At 42.0% G+C, this 23,354-nt stretch overlaps 1 protein-coding gene and 1 long non-coding RNA gene across 2 annotated transcripts in view; one reads left to right on the forward strand and one right to left on the reverse strand.

Moving 5' to 3' along the window:
- The window catches only part of LOC116035271 (plectin-like), a 212,729-nt gene that overhangs the window by 170,069 nt on the left and 19,306 nt on the right, over window positions 1-23,354 (reverse strand). The gene's annotated exons all lie outside the window — the stretch shown is intronic.
- Window positions 247-12,935, forward strand: LOC118496067. Its single transcript, XR_004898542.1, has 4 exons — window positions 247-259; window positions 7,189-7,194; window positions 12,164-12,166; window positions 12,878-12,935. It is a non-coding gene; the product is annotated as an uncharacterized LOC118496067 (long non-coding RNA).

Below are 23,354 nucleotides of genomic sequence, written 5' to 3' on the forward strand. Positions count from 1 at the left end.
CACACACAAGGAGCCAGCTGTGTGTTTTGTGTGTGTTTAAGTGTTGGTCTGCTTGCTTTGGCTGACATCAGCAGACCTCTGGACCTGTGCCCATCTCTCTTTCCATGCCCGACTCCTGTCTCTGTGACATGTTCCATTAAGGACAGCCAGACAACCAATGCAACCAAGGACATTTATACAGTACATGTAATTATTTATAATTATTAACAATAGACAGTACAAGTATTTTATACATAGACTGATCATTGTGAATTAGTGAGTTCTTTTCTCAGGTAAGCAGAAATCATGCGTTATGTAGAAACATTGTGAATTATGGAAACTATGTCCAAAAATATTAATTGAGGACATTTTTCCAACAATATTAAAAGTGTGCTAATAACCTATGGAAACTCCAACTATAGTGACATTTTTACAATTTGCATCACTGAATAAAAACTAAATGATAATGTGAAAGATGAATGGACACTAATTACGGTTTGCATGCAGTCTGCTGTTGTATGCTTCTGACTGACACCCATAACTATTACTTCCTCAGAAATTGATCTAGCTGCCTGACCAGCACGCTCCGACGTTACGTCTCTGCCAGTAGTGTTAGTAAACCGTTTTTTTTTTTTTGTTTTTTTTGGAAGTAAAAGTGCAAGAGATTTAGGGACTCAATTCATCAACAATCCCACTGGAAACCAAACAAGAAAGGCAAAAAAACAGCTGCTATGAAAACAGGCGGGACAGCACGTTTTTACTCAGCTGCCTTTCGTGTTGCGGTAAGAATAAGGATGAATGTGTGCTGAAAACCACCCAAATCTTCACCCAGATGTGCACTAGTGGAACAGTTTTACATTTTAGCTACATGTCTTAACCCTTGTGTTGTCTTCGGGTCAAATTTGACCCGTTTTTTAAAATATCTATATCAGAAATATGAGTTTGTCTTTAACTACCTAATTTTATTTACCCAAAAATAACATGGGCGATTCCATTAAGGCATGAATACCCGACCCGAGCCCGACGGGTCCCGACGGTACCCGACGGGCCGGGCCGGGTTCGGACAGATATTTAGAAATGATGGTCGGGTTCGGGCCGGGCTCGGTCACATCAGTGTGATAAGGCATTTGTTGTAAAATGGTGCTGCGGCTCCTTTAAGAGAGCTCAGTGTGCGTGTAAAGTGGGCAGAAGAGAGATAGAGAAAGAGGAAGCAGACGTGTAGATGCGACTGGAGCAGAGTTGGTGGAATAAGTTTAAGTTTTGTACACAGTGTGCGGTGTCCGAGATAAACCCCAGAGTGAAAGCCAAGTTCATTCATCTGCTCACCAGAAACGGGATTTTAACCCCGACATTATATAACATCAGCCCTGGAGGTAACGAGTCTCCCCTGGTTTTCTGATCACGGTCGGAATCGAAGCAATCAGGAAAGGTTAACACATTGAACATTTTAAATTAAACAGCTTATTAACGTGCGCTTGTTTCCCCGTGTGCGCTGATGCGCTCATCTGTTGACATTTCCGAATGCCTTCCAATTGCTTAATAAAAGCGGGCTTTCCACACAAACAAACGTACATGTGTCATTAGTATGAGAAAAAAAACAACGAGATTTTAACTGTGTCGGGCTCAGGTCGGGCTCGGACATAAATATCATAATGCCTGACGGGCTCGGGCCGGGTTCGGTCACGGCTCTGTCGGGCTCGGGCCGGGTTCGGACGGAAAAATTCGGCCCGATCCAGGCTCTAGATTCCATACAACGGGCTTTGCAAGTACAACAGAAGATTGGATCTCTACTTTCATTGAACTCTGGGTGTTTTATTACATTTTTCGAAACAGTATCCTCATTGAACATTGACATATACAAGTCTGTGATTATCCTTCCTTTATATATTATAATATTAGTCTAAATAATTCATAATTTCTGCTTTTTTAAAATCGAGAATTAGGTAATTTCCTATAAATGAGGTTTATTGACCATGAATTCCAAAAATAAGTGTAAAACTAGTGGAAATAAGTTTGTTAGTGGTGTTTATACAGTACAGTATATATGAATGGACCAACAGATCCCGTTGCTCTGGACGGAGACCAGTGAAGGATATTAGAAGCACTTTTCCGGTGAGCGCTGAGCGTTACTGCGCAGCCTCCAACTGAGAGAGACGACGTAAATGTGACGTGAGCAACCTGTCTGAAAGTTGTAAGTCTTCTGGTAGCTGTGCCAAGAGAAATCTCAATCATTCCGAATATTGCAGAGATGGAGAGCGTAGGTATATGTAAGGAGATAACATAGGCACAGGCTAATTATTGCTAACTAAAATGCTAGTTAACATTAGTAATTAAACTTAAACAGCTAATGTGAGACGAAACTGCCTGCGTGCTTCTCCTGTACTATACGGTAATTCCTCTACTGTGCGACAGTAAGTCTCGTGGTTATGACACAATCGTTAGCCTATTTTTACAAAAACGTCTGCTATGGAGCCATAACGTGAGATACAAGGTAATGGAGCCTTTTATACATTGTCGTGTTTCTTTAGAAATAAACAATGGACAAATAGAGTCTTTAAATGCTTCAGATGTAAAGTTATTCTCTGTCAAAGTGGCGCCAAAATGAATGGCAGTCAATGGAATGTTAATGTGAGGTGATGGCTTATTAGCGTCAAAATGGCCATAGGAGGTTCGCGGTCCGAGGAGAAGCTTACCACCTTGGTGTTTATACATGGTAGTGAAAAGAAGCGTTAAACGTCAAAAAAAGCGCCAAAAACATTAAAAAAACGGTAAAAGTGTCGAAAAAAAGAGACAAAAACGTCAGAAAAGGTGTTGAATTTCAGTTTTGACCCAGGGAGGATGGATGGAGGGAGGTGCATGGTTGAATGGAAGACAACACAAGGGTTAAACAAAACTCAAACAACACAGTAAACCCGTTTTTATCATGAACAAGTGAATGCAGCGTCTGCTCTGCAATGGAGAACACAGCTAGCATTAGTTAGTGTGTGATTAGCTTTGATTGAACAGACAGAAAAGACTGGGAATGATAACATCTTAAGCACTGTGGGAACCATTAGTCTGGTATAAACTAATACACTGTGCCTTTTCCACTAACCTTGCAATGGACAAGAACAACACATGTAACCATAAAACAACAAATACGGCATAAAAATAAATGTATATGCCCCTGAAGAAAACTAGACCCACATTTGTGTTGACTAAAACACAAATTAAAAGACTAAAATGTATGAGCCTGCATCAAAATCTAATTACAAAAAAATAAATGTAATACTAATAGCAGGTATTTTTGATGATAATGGCAATATTTCTCAGGATCTTCTTCAAGCATTTTACAAAATATGTAATCCAATAAATACAGACACACTGGAGAAATGTGACCAAAATACGCAACCAGACCTTCTGGCTCTGCATCAGACACAGCTTACACACAGCTTTTTTTTTTTATTGCATCCAGCATTTAAGTCCCACTATCAGATTTCCAGTCTTCCCCCTAAGCGAGGAATGTACTCCTGCAATTAGAGGCATTTTTCTGTGATTGAATATCCAGCTGCAGGCGATGTATTAATGCGTACGGTGTTGGCAAATCTGCTACGGCACAGCAGAATGAGTTAATTACAGAACAAGTAAACATGAGTCATGTCTGCAAATAAAACGCGCAAACATATTGCTCATTTCCTGATTTCGATAAGAGAGTAATTTCCCCCTTTCAGGTAATTTAATGTTCTGAGATTAGTATTCTGGCTGAAGCACACACTGTAAGCTTAGCAGCTTTTAAACCACTGATTACCACCTGGTTTCTGAAATGGCAACATATGGTTCAGGGGTGGGGACAAAATTTTATGTATTGTGATTTTTTTAGTGATTATTTTTCCTAGAATCAATTATTTATTTATTTTTTTTTAATCACCTAAATATTTTCTGTTTATACGGTACCGCCGACAGCGGCTACATCATATCTGTTTCCAGCAAAACAAACCGAAAGCAGAAAATGCAGAAAATCCATGTTATGTACTTTTTCTTCTTCTACAAATTAAATAAATGTCAGACTGACATGGGATGTGCATTTTTCTTAGAAAACAATTATTTTTTTTAGAAATGTCTCATGTCTCCAGAAGTGTATTTTTCAACTTTTGTTTTTGTTAAAGAAGGAAAAGAAAATCCCAATACTCAATAAATACTTGCGATAAATGAAAATCGCAATACAAATCAAATCGGCACCCATGCATCGGGAAAGAATCGAACTGGCACAAAAGCATATCGTCTCTGTGACTGGGTTGGGCAGTGGTAGAGTAGGTGCACATATACTGAGAGGCTTATGCCTCGACGCAGAGGTCCAGGGTTCGAGTCCGACCTGAGACGATTTCCTGTATGTCTTCCCCCTTTCTCACATAGCTGTCCTATCAATTAAAGGCGGAAAAGCCCAAAATTAATCTTTTAAAAAAAAGCATATCGTCCCAGCCCTAATATGCTTATGTATGTAACATGTTTTTCTTAAATCCCTATTTCATTTTTACCGTGTGCTTGACATTTGGAATGTGCAGACACTGTCCTCTGTCATCCTTTTGAAATGTTTTACAGAGATGTAAAACACACCATTGGCCTGCAGATGCTCATATGGTTACATACTGCAACAAACACAGCTTACAATGTCAAACACTACTGTAACTCTCCAGCTGCCCAAGGTTACAGGGATGGATCTTTCAGCCAGTAGCAGTGTTTCATAACTGGGTCTTGTGAGGAATGAGAGTTACGAGGAGCAGGGCTTTTGTCATGCTAGGCCAGGCTGAGCCGGAGTTATTTGCTTCTGTGCAATTTGTAAGTCCAGTGCAGACTTATAGCAGGAATCTGCCAATCCACACAAGAGTTTATTAGCAACCGGGCAGCCTGTAAATTGCTGAGGTTTATTTTTAAGGCCTGCTTTGGTAATCTTCTCTCAACCTCTTACTTACAGTCAAAGCTGTCTTTCGCTACTTTCGTGATAAGTGCATTACTTGCTAGATTACTAGAATGCTGCCTGTCTTTCACTTTATTACTTTTTTCAGAAGCGTCAGAGACACAGAGCTAATTGTGTGTGTGTGTGTGTGTGTGTGTGTGTGTGTGTGTGTGTGTGTGTGTGTGTGTGTGGAGTTATTTGAAATTATGTGCTATATTTACCAAAGAGTGAAAACTAACAGAAAGAAAAGCAGCTATACAACCACCTGTTAGCATGCAACCGAAGTTGCACACTTGAAGGTACCCTGTGGAGTTTTGGACCACTAGTAGAACTATGAAGCGATGTTTTTAAAAGCGGCGTAGCTTTGTTAGGGTTGATTAGTGGTGTAACGGACCATAGCTGATTCGTGATCCGTACGGATCAACACTCACGGTTCGGAATGCATGTGAACCACGGATCAATTGCAAAGTTTAACCATAATAATAGTGTGTGTGAAATGCATTTTTACTGTCACTGTTATTTAAAGTAAGCTGATAAATCTCTATGAAGGGTCGCCGTGAAAAGATACAGTCAACGAAATTTTCACTTCACGTAAATGCCGCATGTTAAAATCCGGTGCTTATATGGCACCGGTGCTTATATGGCACTGGTGCCTTAACGAGCATTATTTAACGCAGATTTCGGTGCCTCATTTTGTGCCACTTACGTAAATGTCTGCGCTGCTCTCTGATGGTCTGAAACCGACAGGCAACAGAAGCATCGCTGCATGTCACGCTAGTAAACACTAACGTTGTACTTGGCTTTGGGTAACGTTAGCCTACCATTAGCTAGTAGCTGGATTAAACACGGTTAGAATGCTGACAGCTAAACTGTAAACGGTGTAAAGTGTGTCTGTATTTCACTGTAGAGGATTCCAACACCGGGACGTACAACAGCCTGCCGCTAAAGCTAAGAGCTAAAAGACACAAACTAGCTCTGGTCACTGCTGTTGTCAACGTCGTGGTGCATTCAAAGTTATTGTAAAATCATAGATATATTGAAAGAGAGAAATCGAGTCTTACATGATATGCGCAAAACTGCAAGTTTAAGAGCCTATACTTTGCATTGTTGTAGTATTAACAGGTATTAGGGCATTTAGCATGTACATTACTCTTAATCAGTCATCACTTGATTACACATTGTATTACCTTATGATATAAGAAGTGACCCATACAATGTGCCAAACATAATGTGCCACATGAAGAGACAGTGCAGCATATGACAGTAGCAACAGCTGAGAATACCGAGATTTGGGTCTGTGGTGACCAGGTCCACCTCACACAAACTTCCTTCTCCCATTCTCTCTCTTTACTACTACCACCACACACCACGCACGCACGCACGCACGCACGCACGGCGAGGACCGGTTCAACGGCTTGGTCAACGACATGAACTCGTAGCGGCCGTTGGAGCTTCCGAGCTGTTAATCCTACCGAGGTAGACACTAAAGGCGTTGTGGACCCGTAGTGGCGAATTGTCTGCAGTGCTGCGCGGGCTGTTGCCGTGTTCCAATTGTTCTCATCTCAGCTTCGCTGAGACAAAATAGACGAGCCATTTAAAAAATCTTTCATTTATTGTCAGAAATATCATGTTTTCAAAAGCATCACTTTCATTAAATTTTATGTGACATATTTCCAGTAGGCAACTGACTGCAAGCCAAGCAATCCTGACATAAACGAGCAGGCCGGGGCTGAATTGGACTGAGCCCCGGAGAGCCCCGTCCCAATTTAACCACTGGAACCGGGTTTCGGTACCCAACCCTAGAAAGGATACAAACTAGCTTAAAAGGGTTTGCAACATTTGCAATGATTCCATTTTGTCTGTTTCTTTTGCTGTGAGGTATTATTGTTCTACACAAAACTCAATGCTCTTCATTACCTACAAGTGTTTCATAGCCTCTCTCTGCTCTGTCGACATCCGACTGGTAGCCCTGCTGTGGACATCCAGACAACACATTCCATCTGTCTGAGGTCACCCGGCCACTCAAATCTCCGGCCCAATGTACCGGCTTAGGGCCCTGGGCAGTAGTCAGCAGGAGACCAGCCGCCCGACCGAGAGAGACAGTCTCTGGGTTAGCCTGCGATAGAATAATTAAGCCATTGGACTGAATACAACAGATCACAATCAGGGATGTGATGTACTGTGAAGGGAAAGTATTACTATTTTTTTTTTTTTTTTGACAAGCCAAGTTTACATTGTAGTTTCAGCTTGCTTTCGGTTTACCTAAACCATCGCAGAGTTTAGTAAATGATCATTTTTCTGTCGGGTTTAAACAGTTCCATGTGTTGTGTGTATACAAAGCTGAAAAACAACGTGTCCATGTTGAGAGGAAAACACGCAGCTGTTTCAAAGCTCGACGGGGAGCTGATTTTCCTACCATACTGATAAATGCAAGACTGGTGAGGAATTCTGGGAATTGAGACAAAGGGGAAACTAGGCACGGAGCAAATGACCCCCTGCAGGTTTCCTCCCATGTTCCACCCTGAAAGACCTAAGACCAGGTCCCATGGGGGCCTTCAAGTTGTGTGAGGTCGCTCCCTATAAACAGCCTCCCGTTCTGAGATTTGTATATATTAACAACAGAGAGGCGGATACTGGAAGGTTCTGCTCCAAATCACATTCTATTTGCAGAAAGGAGAAAAGGAGGATGTGATTTAGAGAGTTCTGCAGTGGGCAAGGAGCAAAGCCGGGGTCCCAAAAGGTCCCCCCACCCACGCTCTGACTCATTGGCTTTCACACACACAGAATCAGTTGCCTGGAACTGGACCAACAGCATCACTGGAGAGATGCTGTCATTCCCCTTGTATTTAGACTCAGCTACTGAGAGATAGAGGAGGCTAATCCACGCTTTGAATAAAAGATGATGTAAGAATCCCCAAAATAATTACAGTTAAACGGACCTTAAAAGGTGCCTGCTATGAAACAGAAGCTACCTATTTTTGATGTCCTGAAAATCAGCTCAAAGCTTTTTATCCCTAATGGTTTTCCTCAAAAGTCCATTTGTGTGCTTTTCTTTTGGATTGTCCGGTTTGTTGTTATGAGGACAATGATCCACTAGGGGCTGTGCTTACCCTGAAAAGCCTGAATAAGCTCAACCAGCATGAGGAGAAGTAAGACGAGTTGAGTACAGTGAAAAAAGATCATGAACGAAAACTAAATGCTTAATAATGTCTTCTTCGCTCTCTCAGGAGCAGTAATAGATGTTAGTTGAACACACAAAGGAACATCAACCCCATTATTGATAGTACACTTAGTGGTATGCATACTTAATACATGGAACACACTTCCTTTCAATTAGATACTCACTAAACCCGCTGTGCTTCTAAAGGGAGAGGCAGAATACCTCCAGCGAGCTCTAAGCTGGATGCTCACATAAAGTTGGAAACACTTTGCCAAGCGATGCCTCCCATTGGCCTTAAGGGAAAGTACATGGAGCTGGCAGTGTGTGGAAAAAAAACCCCCAACAGCTGAAGGGAAAAGCATGACACTGCCGCGGTCTCTCGTCATTTTAACATGGTTTTCATTTAAACCACTCAGTTCTTACTGGTGGAGTACGCCACTGGTGCTTGGTATTATCTGTATCAGTGTTTTATTTGCCTGATAACCGATGAAGTTAATTCATTAAAAAGTGTGCTACTTTGGCTCGACTACAGCTCTGTGTCTGTCCGGTTTCACTCACCGCAGAGTCTGACTTACTGTCCCGCCCCCAACACTATCTGACTGTCTTTTACTGGGTATTATGTTGAACGTTTCTAATTCATTAAATAATTGCTTAAAGCATTTAAACAAAGTTTTGTAGTTTGTAACATTCAAAAATCTTAAAAAAAGATTTTTATTTTCACTGTAAATGCATATCGGTTCCAAATAGCGGCTATCGGTTTCATTAACTACTACTAATCAGTATCAGTCTTTGAAAACCAGTATCGGTCGATCCCTAGTGTCAAGGTATCGTCATTGAATTGGCAGTGACAGTTTTGGAAGCCATCTCCATAAAAACGTCCCTCAGCAGGAGTCAAGAGGCCCACCGTGAGAACAGGCCTCCCATCTCACCTTACACTCGTCCCACAAACTGCTGCTGAGCGTGACATCAGCCACATACCTCATCAATGCTAAGTGATTAATGCTTCTTTCGAGCTCTGCTTTGTCTTCCTCAAAATTTCTGCTGCGCATCTCTTATTTGTCTCGGTTTCATTTCAGCACTCTGTCTCCCTACTTCCTGTCTTCCTTCGCTCCCACACACTCGGAGTGCCTCATCATCTTTTTCTGTCTCTGCTATGCATGACGGGGAGTTTCTGGTGGAGGCGCCGCTCTGGCTACTGGCCGCTGTGCTCTGCTCCCAGGATGGACGCTGGGACTGGTCCTACGTGTCTGACAGATTTACATAGATTCTTCCAGAGACCTTTCAGCTTTCCCAAAATTGACACCAATCAATCTGTCTCTATTCCAACACCGGTAGACTGCCTCCTACTGTAACTCATACCACATAGTTAGGCCACTGACTGATTCAGCAGACCTTTCTGTGTCTTAAGCCCTTTTCGCACACGACTAGTATTATCTGGGGACCTCTAGTAATTTGCAATAATTCAGACGTTGTCTCTTATCTTAATCCCCTGCGAATCTGCCATGTCTGTAATTTGTCAAGTGAAAATTCCAACGGAAATGACCTACAAAATTTCACCAAACACAGAGATTGTGTGATTAGTCCTGTGCGAATCAGCATCTGTCTCTGTGATTCAGGGTCATATTGGCTACGATGGCAATTATAAAGGAAAGCCTTGACATGTGTGTGGGATAATGTCAGTAAAGCTATACTTGGTCTGTAGTCATCTGTTCAAATTAGAACTTTTCAGTGTATAGTCTGTGTATTTCTTGCTTTTTTAGTCCCCCTGTAAACCACTCAGTAAAGTCTAGGTTATTAGAAACCCCGATGTCCCTTACATACTGTACGATTGGAAATCACTGTAGTTGTAGTTTAGCTGTGTTTTCCCCTTTGGTCAACTGAGTGAGTAAATGTACTGTCATATCATATCCATGACCATCGCTCCTGGCCTTCAGCTGTGAATTCATGGAATGTATGTAAAGTCCAAAGATGAACGATGTATACCAAAGGTCATGGCATTCCACCCCACCGCCCCTCATGTAAGCTTCCACGGTTCTGCTACACATCAACTGCATGTGTACTGCCTTAACTGTGATAACAGCTGTAACAACATAGTGGGAGAAAGGTAAATGCACTTTCCAACACACAACCATGACCAGATGAAAGGTTGCTGGGGAGCAACTGGAGCACGGCCACGGCTTTATTTCCCGGCACAACAGAGTTTGACTGTGTCAAAGTGCAGCTACAGTCCTACAGGAAGGCCAGAATTAGCAGTGATTTGAATGATGAGATAAGAAAAACAAACAACAGGCAGTTTTGATTTTTTTTCATTTCCAGGGTTGTCGTTTGACCTATGGTCGCAGGCAGAACGGGCACACCCCTCACAGACCCACCGGTCAACGGACACACGAACGCATCAGAGGCCCTGTTTAGTTTTACAGCAGTCTAACATCTCAGAAGCTTTATCTCCGACACAAAGCATGCCTTTTATGCAACACCAGTTTGCACAACCCTTTTTGGTAAAACTGTGAAGCCAGCCACACCATTTAGGGTAGTTTTTAACTAACTGCATCTTCTGTCAAAGCCTAAGACAATATGTCTGTGGAAGGTATTTGGAACTGCTAACAAGCTTTACTCTTCCGTCTTTGGTATCTCAGACCAAAAGAGATTAAGTGATCTGTTAACAGAGTAGAATGTAACAAGTGTGTGTGTGTGTGTGTGTGTGTGTGTGTGTGTGCGTGTGGAAAGAGAAGTGAGAAACTTTGTGTGTTTTTGCGTGTGTGTGCGCACGTGGGCCACATTCCCCCTGCTGTCAGCTGTGTGGGGTGACCTGTCGTGACATTCCTGGCCTGCGTGGTGGTGACTGTCACACCGGCCGGCTCCAGTTGCCCCGAATGCCACTGACCAGCAATAAACTCATTGCCTGTCAGTGTCAGGAAATGACAGGGCTGACTAAGAAATAGGCCAACACTGGAATACATCATTACCTGGTAATACACATTACCACGCCAGACGTCAGATCATAGGCGAAGGAGTGTTTTCATTATAGGCCTAAAGTCTATTTTAGTACCGTTGGCAATAAAGCGGAAATGTTTCCACCTCCTCTGGCTTCCAGAATCTGGACAGGATTCAATGTGAATAAAATTAATCCAGCTATCAAAAACTTCTTGTCTTCCCTCAACAGAGTGCTCCTTCACAGTGGACACAGAGATTTATATTAATTCAAGCCCCAGTGGAACAGATGGCACTTTAATTACTGTAAGAATATGTCAGACGGCTTTCCACTGTCAGCTTTTCTAGAATTCTGCCCTTGTCCGCTTTCTTTCAAACTGTATGAAAAATTGTCGGTGTTTAGGGTTTTGGGGCTTTACCTAACTGGCACACTCTACTATGCCTCACCATTTCCAAATTAAGGACATGGAACGGAACTAAGTTCAAGATCAATTTGAACACTTTTGAATAAAGAAAATGTTGGCAAAACAGCTTTTGTTTAAGATCAGACATGCCTTTTCAATCCCTAACAGAGCAGTGTCAGGAAAAAGTCCAAACACCTGTTACTGTGCAGTGAAAATAGCACCTGCAGTGGTAGGTTTAGGACATTCCAGTACTTAAATTTAGAAATAAGGATTTTTTTTTAGACCTGGACAAGACTTGTGTGAACTCACCATCAACTACATGTAAGAAAGATTGTAAATAATAACTTTTTCTATGTTAACCATAGCAAGGACTACAAAGTAAATTGATTTGGGGAAATACAAGTATTCACTCTCTTGCTGAGAATTAGGTGAGAAGATTGATAGCAGTTGTGCATCTGTGGGGTAAATATGAAACTAAATCTAGTAGCTCATTAGCTTAGCTTAGCATAACAACTGGAGGCAGGGGGAATCAGCTAGTCTGGCTCTGTCAAAACTGAAATAAAAAAATTCCAGTAAATGAAGATTTTACTAATTAACACATTATATCTCATTTAATCTGTACACAAATAAAAATGTGGTTTTACAAGAAGTGTAGGACTATTTCTTGGCCGGGTGCAGAGAGTGCCTGGAGTCTTGTCATCACTGTGACGTTGCAACCAATGTAGAAACAAAAAAGATATACATGTTAATACCAAGGGGGTAAGCGAGCATCTGGAAAGCATACCTCCTATGGGGAGATTGTAGGCTAACAAGCCATCAGCTCCCGTTAGCATTCCATTGACTGCCATTCATTTTGGCGTCACTTTGACAGTGAATAACTTTACATCTGAAGCGTTTAAAGACTCTATTTGTCCATTGTTCATTTCTAAAGAAACACGACAATGTATAAAAGGCTCCATTACCTTGTATCTCACGTTATGGCTCCGTAGCAGATGTTTTTGTAAAAATAGGCTAACGATTGTGTCATAACCACGCGACTTTCTGTCGCATAGTAGAGAAATTACCAGGAGAAGCTCGCAGGCAGTTTCGACTTACATTAGCTGTTTAAGTTTAATTACTAATGTTAACTAGCATTTTACTTAGCAATAATTAGCCTGTGCCTATGTTATCTCCTTACATATACCTACGCTCTCCGTCTCTGCAAGATTCAGAATGATTGAGATTTCTCTTGGCACAGCTACCAGAAGACTTACAACTTTCAGACAGGTTGCTCACGTCACATTTACGTCTTCAAGCTCAGTTTGAGGCTGCGCAGCATGATCAACCATCACCGGAAAAGTGATTGCACTGGTCTCCGTCAAAGTATATGGTGTCGCTGTGTCCATTCTTTTACTATCTATGGTTAATACAGTAAGTGAGCTTAAAAAGGTACAGGTTGGTTGGGAGATTTTCTTTTCAAACTTTGGACAGAGACAGGCTAGCGGTTTCCCTGATTTCAGTCTTTATGCTAAGCTAGGCTAACCACCGGCTGGCTCTAGTTGTTGATATACTGTGCAAACATGAGAGTTGCATCGTTCTTCTCATCCAACTATGGGCAAAAAAAACAACAACGTATTTCAACGTAATACGTAACGTAAGGTCGAACTGTTCCTTTATAAATGTCAAAGAACACAGGCATTTATTTGCCTTTTTGGTTAGCACATATATACCTCACTTCATCCAATTATCTGCCTCTGTTTCTCACACACACTTGCACACATGTGCAGGCACTTCAATCCAGTTTTAAAGACCATTTGAGAGGGGAGGGTTGGGAAATGAGGGGGAGGGAATGTTCACCAAGCTTTGGAGGTGGTGACTCCTCAGCTTTTTTAAAAGACCATTTACAGCAGTGTGTTGCAGCATATGTTGTGTTAAGCTGTAGTAGGATATGCCGGGATGTTTTTATTTTCCCCATTTCGAAGCTCATTGGAGCCTTAAAGCTATGATCCCAGTCTAATACCGGACTTAATAAAGCGCCAGAGCCCTGCCCTGCAGTACAAAGCAGTGGGAGACACAGAGAGTCATTGTGTCAGACACAGCCCAGGTGTAAGGACCTCAGTATTTTCCACACAAATGTGTTTTCCACACTCTTTTTTCCCCTCTCAAGCCACAAAAGCCATGTGTTTCGCCCCTTGTAAAATGCAGGGAGAGACTCAGAGCTCCTGGTTTGTGTTAAAAGTGCAGCAGTATAAGGCTCAAGGCACAAGTCCAACCCCGGCAAGCTGCAAACGGAAAGGTTTGGTGCATTGGTGCTCCAATGTGATGCTTGAAGGTTTAATGAACTGGCAGCTGCCATTCAATATGCTAGTTAAGCAGTTTTGTTTTTTTTGCAGTCCCAAAGCAAACAAGATGTCAGATTAAATAGGATCATCAGTACCGTCGGACATCATCATCTACAACACTGCTGCACAGCATTACACAGTGAGACAGCAATGTCCTACTACATAATATTACAGGCAGGAGCATGACTTTAAAGGGGAGTCAGAGTTTGAATGGGTTTAACTGTATGTGTGTGAGCTCTGTATACATTAGCAACATATTAGCTTGTGAAGGTTGAAGGTGAAGGTGTATCTTATGAGTGGGTCTGATTTTTAATTTGTATGTTTCATCATTAGATCCGAGAGGTAAAGAAACACTAATTTACTGCTATGTTGTACATCGCTCAGGCTGTGTAAGGCAGATCAGTGCTACCAAGTGTGATGATGATGATAAAAGTGGAAGTTTGAAGTTAAATGCCATGACATATTGTGTGATATTTGGAAAATGCTGATGAGAACAAAGGTTGGATTTAAATCCATAATGTCAAATCTTATTTATATTTTAGTTTTGCCCATTTTCTATTGTTCTAAAACTACTGTACGAAGCAAGAAACAAAAGCAAAGAGGGTGGATAGTGTGCACATTGCACCCTAGCTGGGCACAGGTGCAGGACTAAAAACAGCACACAAAAGAAAAAGAAAGGTTGTCAGCACATTGAAATCTTTAAGCTCCCAAAATATGTAATTAATGCATCACTTCGACCTACAGTTGTCATGCTTTATCAGGTATTATTTTTTTCCTTTTCCAAGAAACAAAAGTGCTTAGATGATCTGACAGGTTGAAAACATGCCCGACTAACTGAACTACTTTATTTGAAGGTAAAACTGCAAATGAACAGACCCAAAACGTTGGTAATAAACACTTGTGTATGCCCAAATACAGCAACAACAGTAGGTTAAAGTTGAGCCAGGATGTATATTTATAGGTGTGATGAATGTCTACAAAAGACAGTTCAATTGTGTTGTTAGCTGGTTTAGAACCTGTATGATGCTTATGTTCCCATCGGACTTTTTTAGCGTTTTTGTTTTGTTCTCAGATCTCAGCAATTAACTTGATGTGTGTGGAATGTAAATCTTAAACGTGACTACGGAAATATTACCAAAGTTGCACAAAAATGCCGATTGCGTTTACACTTTAATTGATTATTCAAATCCAATCAGCAGAAAGAAAAAGTCCCCAATTCCTCAAAACATCCACACTTCCTCTTAGGAGTCATTAACTCAAATAGAATAAAAATCTGTCATGTCATTGCTGAATACAGTGAATAGGGTTATGTATCTCAGTACATATTTATCACTTAGTGTGCACCACAGCATCCAACCTCACTCCCTGTCTCTCGTAAACATTCTCTATTCCTTCCTTTTGTTCATCTCTCTCTCTCTCTCTCTCTCTCTAACACATTCCTCTACTCACACACTAACAGTCACAAACCACCAGAGAGTCAGGCATAAAGGAACAGCGGCTTCTGTTCTGTAAAATTATTGAGTGTTTGACAGGAAGGCCGACTTGAGATTGTGGGAGCATCCCTCCGGAGCTTCTCTCTCTCTATCTCTCCCATAAAAGGCTGTGAAGGAATCCCAGCTTATCAAGCCCTGCCCCACAGTAACCTCTGAGCTGTGTGTCAGTGCTGATCTAGCCCACGCAGCAGGATGCTGACACGCGTGAAAACAAAAAAAGACCAAAAAACAACAAAACCGGAACAACCCACTGCTTTTTTGGCTGCACAAATCTGAAAACTCTCACAGCAAAGCAGGCTTGCTTAAGGGTCAAAGCTAAGCACTTTCTGACCCACAAAGAGACACTCCCCGCATGAGCCTAATGTGGCTCTTCATTTCAGTTGGGTGTATTTAACGGAAATAACAGAAAATTTCCATGACAGAGATTTTCCTGTTTGGTTTGCATGGTTGCAACTTTAGCTCTAAAAAGGGCACCATTTGGCTGCACTGCAATTGGGGCAAATGTCCTAAAATGCCATGCAACTGTATAACTGTACAAATATACACTCACATCAAATCCACAGGGTTTGTACCAACGGCCTTCTTTCCATGAGGGTTTCACCTGGCGCTGACGTCCGTGTGTAGCTGACCTCAATATGAATTCAGCTCTTTGTGTTTGTAGTAGTAGTGGCCAGAGTGGGCACCAGCAAAGAACAGCTTACTGCAGCGGGAGAAGGAAAATAAGCTGCACAAGTTTGACTGATTTTACTGACAGGAGTATGGTCCAAACGGTCATCATATTTATTCACGTTTCCTGAAGTGGTGTCATGTGTATTAAAGTTGTGGTAGGCATTGGTTTATTTTTACCATCGTTGGGCAAAGGTTCCATTATAATCTTTCAGCACTGTACTTTACGTGGTCTGAGAGAAAACTAGACTTCTGTATCTCCTCTTTAGCTCTGCTTTTAGGCTTTAAAAAAATCTAGCCTGTAATGGGAGACTTTGGCCAATCACAGGTCATTTCAGTGAGAAAGAGCTTTCCTTTTGGCTGTTCTTCAAATGCAGATGTGCGTGCACATCATTTCCATGACAGTTCTGCGAACCATAGCTAAAGGCTCAGGGCTGCATCAAATTCAAGGCTAACCTATTACATAATATACTTTATTGCTATCCATCTCTATACAGTACAGTACTGAACATAGATGAACAAAATTGGGGAAAATGTAGTCGATTTTACTATCCAGGGAGTGGACGTTTGCTATGAAAACAGTGGGGAGAGCTGGTCTGCTGGAGTTAGCCTTTAGCCTAGCATGAAAATCCAGCACATCTGCCCTATTTACGTTTCCTCTCACACAGCCTCTGGCGTCTCCTTGTCCGGATGGCAGCATTAGTCTGCTACGAGGACTAGAGGCTGAAACCGCTGTAGGAGAGGAAGGAGACGTGAGAGGCGGTACTTTAGCCTTCTGCTAACCATAGCTGGATCACAGCTGGGGCTAATTCAAGTTCACGTTTCTGTAGCTAGCTAGAGCCTCAAATCACAGTAGCCTATGTCATCTCAAAGAGCTTTGCAAAGACATCAGGACAGCAATTGTCATGGAATTACCGCTACATAATCGCATCGGGATGAAATGAATGACTAGTACTTGTACAGGTTACTGGATGAAGACAGTTAATCAATAAGACAATATCTGACAGTTAGTGGAGATGCAAATCCAACATAGTAGTAGGCAGAGATAACTCTCTCCTCCTTAGGTGGAGGACATAGACCCAAATGCAATGCAGCCACGAAACAGGTTAGATATAATGTAAGATCTACCTTCTCCTACTCTTCTTGTTGTTAATGACCTGCTATTATTATTATCGTGTGCCATGTAATGAAAGGAAATCTGCCACACACACACACACACACACACACACACACACACACACACAAAATAGCCTAATACAGACACACACAGCGCTGTATGTCTGTATTAGGCTAAAAGGTATGGTGATGATAGAAGCCTTCAAAACCATTATCACTTATGTGGCAAAAATAATGGATAATGGAAATCATGGTTTATATTTGTGTCAGACACTGCACTTTCTTTTACACACATCAAAGCTAGTCTTAACTTAATAATTCACAAATGTTTGATTTTTTTCAGCCAGGAAGAAACTGGAATTTAAATTACCCTGAGCAGACAATCAAGCTTGTCAAAAATAACCGTTTAATTGGCCGGCTGAACATGGACACGGCTATATTTAGGGGTTATTTTAAGCCCGACGGGGCATAGGACAGGGCCTTGCAGGACACACTCTGGGTCGAACTATGGATTCCAGCCGTGTCTGTGCACCCTCAGCAGTCCATCGGACATGAACAGGGCAATCCCCTGATCGGGCTGCCCAGCAAAATTACCATCAGCTGCTAGTACAAACTGCATTAGAGGACAGTGGGAAGACAGCCAAGCCTTTACCGTCCAGCCAGCTACAGTTTAGAGCAGGCAATGAGACAGCAGTAAGTAACATTAGAAAGAGCAGACTGACTGACTGACTATAATTGTATTTTAATCCATTTGGAAAATATTCTTGATATGAAAACCAAAATATTTATGTTCTAGTGTTTCCTGTTTTTTAATCCTTAAAATTGTTAAATCAAATATATTCAATTCAATTTTATTTATAGTATCAAATCATAACAAGAGTTATCTCGAGACAACTTACAGATAGAGTAGGTCTAGACCACACTCTATAATTTACAAAGACCCAAACAATTCCAGTAATTCCCCCAAGAGCAAGCATTTAGTGCAACAGTGGCGAGGAAAAACTCCCTATTAGGGAGAAACCTTGGGTGGTGAGGAAAACTTCCTTTTAGGGAGAAACCTCGGACAACAAATTAGATTGTTGGGCTTTTAGCCTTTACGCTGTCTTTTACAATGTCTGCTCTCAGATGAGACTTTTCTAACACAAGCATTGCTAAAGCCTTCAGAGCTGAGCAAGACTACAGTGCGCTAGGCTAGCTAAGCCACTCTAGCTGGTTAAGTGATGTAGGTTACTCTGGCACAGCAGCACTTTCAGCTAAATGCAAATCATTAGTTTTGCAAGTTCTTGGTTATAAAGCAACACTAGAGAACTTTTCCCGCTTCGGTCCCCCTACAGGTTGTCTCATTGGAACTACAGTTCACGCTACCCGATCTGGCAAACTTGCATAATGTAATGTAATGGACAATTCCGCTTCCAACCTGTAGGGGGGCCGAAGCGGGAAAAGGTCTCTCATGTTGCTTTAATGAATAAGGGTGTGTTGGACAAATTAAGATTTTGACCTGATGATGGAGCGAGATTAAACATCAGGTGACTCACCAACATGAATGCATGTAAAAAATAAAAAATAAACTACAGCAATCCATCCAAAAGCTGTGCAAAATTTTGATCATGATTACAATTTTGGCTCCTAACGATCACAAAAGCAATGTAATAAAAAAAATTGCACATAACATTTTGCAAGTTAACTCTTATGTTGTCTTGTGTACTGGACGGGAAACAGGAAAAGTATTAAGGTTATTTTACAGTTGAAGGTGCTTTCACTGTTGACTTGTTTAACAGTTTCACAGTTTTTTTAAGTTTAATAAATGCAACATCTTTCCAAAACTCGTAGTAAGTAATCGTGTTAAATAATCAACAAACCATTTCAATATAAATAATTGTGATTTTCTTCCAAAATGAAGCAGCCCTATCCAGTAGTTGTGGAGACATCAACACCAGAGCTCAACCTCAGAGTGGCACTAGGGGATCCAGGGATCATCAGGTTTATGGAATTCCATCCAACAGTTGTTCAGATATCTAGACCTGGGGTCTTCAACGTTTTTTTAAGCCAAGGAACCCTTAACTGAGAGAGAGATAGAGCAGGGACCCCCCTACTGCATATATTGAATAAAATTAAGTTGCATAATAAACTGGGCCTACAGTAACGTGTAGGGTGGCCTAAAGCCTTTATACATAGGCCTACCTTTTTTGCATATAATACTAAGCTATTAAAATAGCCTAATAATTGTTGGCATGAATTTATAAATCATGTTTTAATGTTAAACATACATGTGGCACAGTGAATCCTTAGGATGAACTGTATCTGTGGATGGCTATCTTAGTGACTACCTTACCTATAGGCCAGTAAGCCTATCATCAATGGGGATTTATATTTGCTAATAATATGTTCGATTCATGTTAAGACTTTTTAATGTTTTGAAAAAAAAAAATAACAATACAACACAACACAAAAATTGACAATAATTTGGAGCCCCCCCTGCATTGACTCTGTTGAAGATCCCTGATCTAGACCAATTACCAGTGGTGGACCAACCAACCAACAGACCGACATTGCCTTCCCTAAAGCCACGCCGCTACCATTCCTAAAGAATTTCAGCAAAACATACTTGTAAAATGCATTGCTGCAATAAATCTGAAGAGATGTAAACACACAGTGACAGCACAGAGGAATGGTGGACAAGTAACATCCTCTTATGCCAATGATGGGACAGTCACTTTTCCTATGAGTTAGAACAGGCTGCCAGCACCATGATAGGCAAACATCCACACCTGGAGGTTGTGTTGTATCTAGAAGGCATCAGTGATTACAAAGGCAAATGATTTATTTGCATGGCAGCATTTGAAGATATCATTTAACTGCTTTCTAATGTCCAGTAAAGGTTTTACATATCAGCTTGTAGTTGTAGCCTGTCGAATGGCTGAAGCCATATTAGTCTGTGAATATGAGCCAGTATGTAGGGCATATATTTTTTTTCAACAAATCATTTGGTGGGGGGAAAAATAAACTGACCGACCTCGGTCTATCTTTTTTTCCAAGATATAATCAGGGCAGTATGTGGAGAATATGGACAAGGACATGTATTTAGGACAGTGTGGTTATTTTCTGCTATAGGATAAAGATGAGCGCCTTGAAAAAGGTAACAAACCAAATACTTTTCATTAGGAAGCATCTGTATATCCACACACACAAAATATATAACCACACAGCATGCAGCAATTATGATGTATACCGAGTCCCAACAGTAACAACAAAGTTCATAGCCTTCCTACAGTGTCCCATGGTCTACAGAAATGTAGCTGATTTAGAGGGATTCTGCAGTATAAGCCAAATATATAAACACAAATATCTTTGAGAAACATATTTAAAAAAAAATGAGAAAGAGAATGTGACAAGTTCTGCGATTGGCTTTGTCAGTGTGCCTTAATAAGGAGAGCAGGGCCTCAGTGAAGCACAGACGCTGTCGAGGAAGGAACACAGAAGAACGTTTGGAACATAAACACCTGCCACAGAGCCGGCTCCTGCTTCCCATTACCTCCTCGTACAGAAACAGCTCTACAAACACAGATCACATACACACAGACACACACAGACACATACAGACACACACAGATACAGACACATACAGACACACACACACACACACAGACATAGACACATACAGACACATACAGACACACACACACACACACACAGACATAGACACAGACACACACACAGACACATACAGACACACACACACACAGACACACACAGACACACACAGACACATACAGACTCATACAGACTCATACAGAAACATACAGACAGACACACACACACACAGACATAGACACACACACAGACACACACACACACACACACACACACACACACACACACACAGACACTCACAGATACAGACTTACACACTCACACACTCAAACAGAACCATGTACACTTACTGCAAATGCATTCGGATGTTATATCAATAGATAATTAAACATTTATAAGACTACGGTCACGACGAATAGCAGTCCGTGTCACACCGGTAGTGGTTACCCAATTCAAGACCACCTTCCCATGAACCCGGTTGGTAATTGCCCTGCTGTTGGAATTCAGTTTCTTATCAGTCTTTCACTCTTTCAACAAAACGATTGCCCAAAACCTTGGAACCTTTAGCGCTATTTGCACATGATAACAGCACCTTCCTCGTGTTTTGTGTCGCAAAGGAATCTGCCCTTTGTCCTGTGAATTTTCTATTGAATCCAACTCCATAACACCAATGCAGAGGCCAGTAGAGGCTGCCTATTTGGCAATGGCGCTGTTTGTTTACAGTAATTAAACTGTTGTCTAAAATGGATGTACTAATGGTTTGCATATGTTAAATGCAGGGCAGCATTTCTTTTTTTAAAAGATATGAGTTGTCCACACAAATAGACCCACTTACAAAGACAAACATGCTGATACACAGAAAATAAGCGGCAGTGATTCAGCACAAGCCAAGTCGCCAGATTTTCACAAACAAGAGAGAAAAAAAGAAAACTGGGGCGATATTTATAGAGGAGCTCTCCCTCTTCCTGATGCTCTGTTGGAACGGAACAGATGAAACACGCAGGAAGAAAAACCTCAAGCGAAAGAAAAAGTATAAGAATATTAACAAATGAGATATGGACAGGAATGAAACCTAAACAAAAGCACCTGAAGGATGCTGCTGGCAAAGTGAAAAGTGAAAGTGGGTACAGAGATGTGTTGGGATAGATTGGCTCTGCTTTGGATTTGCTTTCACCTGTTGGAACTTGGACTTCATCCTTCACATCGCCATCTTGCTCTGATTCATTCCCGCGCCAAATGAAGATTTCCAAAAAAAGTAAACTATGTAAGATAATCCAGCGAAAGGCATGATGAACTGCACACTTGAGAAGATAAACGGGATAAAGGGATCAAATGAGATGAATATTTGAGAAGAAAAGCCTGAGCTCGCTGCGCTGTATTAATGAACTTCACTGTTGCTCAGCAGCACCTGTTAACCCCTCCTGTTTGTGACTGGATACAGGATAACAATCAAGCAGAGCGCTCAGACTCAAACTAAACCCCTCTCTTCTGGAAGTGTCATCGGGGTCAGAGGTCGGCGGAGCGAGGTCTGTCGCTACGGTCACATATCAAAGCGAAGCACTGCTGTAAATCCACTGGACTCTCGCAGCACACACTAGAGAGAGGCAGCCGGGGCAGAGTGACAGCCGGGGCAGAGAGGCAGCCGGGGCACAGAGGCAGCCGAGTGCACCGATCGATAACAGTCAAACAGTCAGCAGTCGAGAGATGCAGCGTGCATGGCTGCCGCTCTGTTACACACACACACACGCACACACACACACACACACACACACACGTTTGCACCTATGCAGAGTCCTAAAACACCATAAACAGACAAACGTACAAAGCCCTCCCCCTACAGACAGGCAAAGACACCTCGTCCATCATCACATGCAGTCGCTGTCATCACTCTAATGTGAGTCAAGGCTCCCACCTTTGTACTTCTCTCTGACGTTTTCATAAGCCTGGATGAAGTCCTGCTCCTCTGCGTTCGGAGGCAGGAAGGCGGGTTCGTACATGGCCATGCTGGCGCTCGCACCCTCTTCTTGCTCTTCTTCTCCTCCTCCTCCTCCTCTCTGCTTCTTCCTCTCCCTTCTTCTTAGGTCCGTCTCTGTGCGTTTGGGATGTGTGCGAGGCAGCCTGTGCGCTGTCCTCTGTCTGCTCTCTCTTTCTCAGCTGTGTGTGAACCCTCCAAAGCTCCCAACTTCATTCCACAGCCCGACATCCCCCCCCCCCCCACCCCCTCCCCTCCTCCTCCCTCCCCTCACATACCCTCCTCTCGTCCATACCCCGGCTCAGAAATACTAATATAAATGTCAGGCCCCTCCTCTTAAAGATACACAGACTGGAGCAGCAGGCACCACACGCTCACAGCCTGCTGCTTGCCAAGCACAAGCGCAGCAGCAAGGAGAGCAGAGCAGCAGCACGCGGCTCTCTGCTAACACTACAACTGAACTAGACTGGGATGGATGGCACCCAGATTGTAGAACACCACCGAAGCACAGATACACCTCTCTCACTGTCATACCAATGTTACTTATTCAATTGTCTTGTGTGTAATAAATGTTCTTCCTTAAAATACAGGGGGCATAAGTAAGTACACCCCTATGTTAAATTCCCATAGAGACAGGCAGATTTTTCTTTTTAAAGGACAGTTATTTCATGGATCCAGGATACTATGCATCCTGATAAAGTTCCCTTGGCCTTTGGAATTAAAATAGCATCACATACCCTTCACCATACCTAGAGATTGGCATGGGGTACTTTCCATAAAATCATCTC

The sequence above is a fragment of the Sander lucioperca genome, chromosome 10, assembly GCF_008315115.2.
Source record: "Sander lucioperca isolate FBNREF2018 chromosome 10, SLUC_FBN_1.2, whole genome shotgun sequence".
NCBI classification, from domain to species: domain Eukaryota; kingdom Metazoa; phylum Chordata; class Actinopteri; order Perciformes; family Percidae; genus Sander; species Sander lucioperca.